Source organism: Chionomys nivalis, chromosome 2 (genome assembly GCF_950005125.1).
Source record: "Chionomys nivalis chromosome 2, mChiNiv1.1, whole genome shotgun sequence".
Classification (NCBI taxonomy): Eukaryota; Metazoa; Chordata; class Mammalia; order Rodentia; family Cricetidae; genus Chionomys; species Chionomys nivalis.
In genome coordinates this window covers 48,624,992-48,629,071 of record NC_080087.1, presented here as the reverse complement: position 1 = coordinate 48,629,071, position 4,080 = coordinate 48,624,992, and the positions used below count along the sequence as shown (strand labels likewise).

Genomic DNA, 4,080 nt, shown 5'->3' with positions numbered 1-4,080 from the left:
TGGGACTGCGAGCACAAGAATTGCACAAGTTCAAGCCAGCCCAAATCCCAACATGGACAGGGATGAGGCTAACAAAGCCCCAATCTTATCTGAGAAGATTTTGTCAGTTAGTGACTGTCGGAGGAGGAAGAATCCGTTTTTCTGGTGATGCAGGTCCTGAGAGGCTACCCATGCTCTCCTACTCTTGTGATGTGGGACTCCCCTCTGTATGCTGTAAATATGTTTTATTACCATTGGTTATTAAAGAACCTGTTTCAGCCAATGGTTCAGTAGAGTAAATCCAGGTGGGAAATCTGAACAGAGATATAGAGAGAACGTAAGTGGAATCAGAGAGATGCCATGTAGCTGCTGAAGGAGACAGATGCCCCGGAACCTTTACCAGCAGCCGGGAAATGAATGAGCAGTCTCTGTCTACCCTCATGCACATATAGGCAGCACTAAACAGACTCAGTAGCTATTAAAAATATAAAATCAAGAAAGCAAATGAAGTTGGGAGGGTAAGTGAGGAGAATAAGGGAAGAAATAGAGGGCGGATTTATACATGTATGAATATGCAATAAAATATTTAAAATATATAAAAAGAAAAGACAAAATGGAACAGTGAATAAAAGATTAACTATGAAAATGCCCCTGGGTATTGGCATAAAAACAGAGAAGTCAACCAATGGAATCGAATAGAAGACCCTGACTTTAACCCACAAACCTATGAACACCTGATTTTTGATAAAGGAGCTAAAAGTATACAATGGAAAAAAGAGAGCATCTTCAACAAATTGTGCTGGCAAAACTGGATGTCAATCTGTAGAAGAATGAAAGTAGATCCATATCTATCACCATGCACAAAACTCAAGTCCAAATGGATTAAAGACCTCAATATCAGTCCGAACACACTGAACCTGATAGAAGAGAAAGTGGGAAGTACTCTACAAAACATGGGCACAGGAGACCTCTTCCTACGTATAACCCCAGCAGCACAGACATTAAGGGCCTCATTGAATAAATGGGACCTCCTGAGACTGAGAAGCTTCTGTAAAGCAAAGGACACTGTCACTAAGACAAAAAGGCAACCCACTGACTGGGAGAAGATCTTCACCAACCCCGCAACTGACAAAGGTCTGATCTCCAAAATATATAAAGAACTCAAGAAACTAGACCGTAAAAGGCTAATCAACCCAATTATAAAATGGGGCACTGAGCTGCACAGAGAATTCTCAACAGAAGAAGTTCAAATGGCCAAAAGACACTTAAGGTCATGCTCAACCTCCTTAGCGATCAGGGAAATGCCAATCAAGACAACTTTAAGATACCATCTTACACCTGTCAGAATGGCTAAAATAAAAAACACCAATGATAACCTTTGCTGGAGAGGTTGTGGAGAAAGGGGTACACTCATCCATTGTTGATGGGAATGCAAACTTGTGCAACCACTCTGGAAAGCAGTGTGGCGGTTTCTCAGGAAATTCGGGATCAACCTACCCCTGGACCCAGCATTACCACTCTTGGGAATATACCCAAGAGATGCCCTATCATACAACAAAAGTATGTGCTCAACTATGTTCATAGCAGCATTGTTTGTAATAGCCAGAACCTGGAAACAACCTAGATGTCCTTCAATGGAAGAATGGATGAAGAAAGTATAGAATATATACATATTAGAGTACTATTCAGCAGTAAAAAACAATGACTTCTTGAATTTTGCATGCAAATGGATGGAAATAGAAAACACTATCCTGAGTGAGGTAAGCCAGACCCAAAAAGAGGAACACGGGATGTACTCACTCATACTTGGTTTCTAGCCATAAATAAAGGACATTGAGCCTATAATTCATTATCCTAGAGAAACTAAATAAGAAGGTGAACCCAAAGAAAAACATATAGGCATCCTCCTGAACAGTAACCTTCATCAGGCGATGAAAGGAGACAGAGGCAGAGACCCACATTGGAGCACCGGACAGAAATTTCAAGGTCCAAATCAGGAGCAGAAGGAGAGAGAGCACGAGCAAGGAACTCAGGACCGCGAGGGGTACACCCACACACTGAGACAATGGGGATGATCTATCGGGAACTCACCAAGGCCAGCTGGCTTGGGTCTGATAAAGCATGGGATAAAACCGGTCTTGCTGAACATAGCGGACAATGAGGACTACTGAGAACTCAAGAACAATGGCAATGGGTTTTTGATCCTACTGCACGTACTGGCTTTGTGGGAGCCTAGGCAGTTTGGATGCTCACCTTAATAGACCTGGATGGAGGTGGGTGGTCCTTGGACTTCCCACAGGTCAGGGAACCCTGATTGTTCCTGGGGCTGACTAGGGAGCGGGACTTGATTGGGGGAGGTGGAGGGAAATGGGAGGCGGTGGCGGGGAGGAGGCAGAAATCTTAAATAAATAAATAAATAAATAAATAAATAAATAAATAAATAGAAAAAAGAAAATGCCCCTGCCCGCAGGTAAGTCAACGGAGACCCTAGAGAGGGAGTGAGAATGAGATGGGGCAGGAGGCACGAGAGACGGAGACAAGGCAGGATTCTGATCAAGTCTCGTTTATTCAAGGGAATAATCCAGGTACATATAGGGTGAGGGAAAGGAGGAAATTCTCCTTGTGCATGTGGGTTACTAGGTAACTTATTAGGCAACCTAACCATGGTCTAATGGTCAGGCACAAAGTCCCTAACTGCGACATACAGAAAAGTCAGAATGTTCAGAACACGGGAACAATGGAGCAATAACTCCTTGCAGAGCTGGTATTTGAGATCAGAACTGTAGGAGAAGCCAAGCACAACAGGGTGGACGAAACTGATCCAGGGAGCAGTATGTCTCCCACATAAAAATAAGGGCAAAAATTAACATTGTTGAAAAGTATTAAAATTTCTTTTTTTTTCACAGTCCATAAAGACTCTTTATTTATGTTTTACATCTCTAGAAAAAGAATCCCAGGATTTTCCCTCCTGTGTGCTTTCGTCTTGCCTCTTCATGGTCCATGATGCCAGCTGAGGTGGTCAGTACAGTGAAGCCAAACTGACGGACGGGAGCAGATTGTTCTGCCATTTTTCTAGGTCTTTGAGTTGCACATCAAATCTAGGGCTTATCACTCCACACTTGTTCAACCTGCCTGTGAGGTTCACGACGATCTTCCCAGCTCTGTGGTCATCAATGATTTCAAATTCACCGATGTAACCGTGCTTCATCATCACGGTTAGGAACCCAACGATGACTTTGGAGCAGGGCCTGATGAGGACCTGGCGTTTGCCTCTCTTCTCTGCATTGTTGATGCTCTTGAGAGCATCTGCCAGGACGTTCATGCGCACCATGGTGGCGGCGCGGGAAGATGGCCGAAAGAGGATGGTAGGGCCGAACGCGCGGAGTTATGGGCAAGTATTAAAATTTCTGCTTCACCATTTAAAAAAAAAAAAAAAAAAAAAAAACAAGGTGCATGACTGGGGATGTAGCTCATTTGCTTGCATTCATGGAATCTGAGATGTGTTCCCCGGCACTGTATAGTCCAAGTATAGTGGCTTTAATCCTAGCACTCTAGAGGAGGAGACAGAAGGATCAGAAGTTCAAGGTCACCCTCAGTCACTAGCAAGTTCAAGGTGAGCCTAGGGAACAATGAGGTCCTGTTTCAAAAGTTAGAAGTGAATAATGCTAAGTATGAAGGAGAGTGGTAGTTGCTGGTTTAACTGACCTGCTTTTCCGGCTTGCTCCCCATGCTTTTCCAGTTTGCTCCCCTTAGTTCCTGACATATATGGCTGCTACAGCAAGGCTTCAATAAAAAATAAGAATGTCAAGGTCATAAAACTTGATCATTTACAATATTAAATAAAGGCAGCGTTTATAAATTACATATGGGTTTATAAAGTTTAAGTCATGGATCTAAAGGGCCAACAAACTAATTTAAATATGTAAATAAAGATTAGATGGCCTTGAAAAGTGGTTGAAGATTGACCCAAACTTCAGTGTTTATTCCTTACGTACATACTTTTAGGAAATCACCAAGTATAACAGGAAGGCAAAAATAGTTCAAAACTTGTATAAATTGAAAAAAAAATGCCAGAAGTTGGCAAGAAGATGCTTTTATCAA

General features: G+C 42.5%; 1 pseudogene; it reads right to left on the bottom strand.

The window, feature by feature from the left end:
• Window positions 1–2,901: 2,901 nt before the first annotated feature.
• On the bottom strand, window positions 2,902–3,322 carry LOC130870246 (40S ribosomal protein S15a-like; annotated as a pseudogene).
• Between the last annotated feature and the right edge of the window lie 758 nt (window positions 3,323–4,080).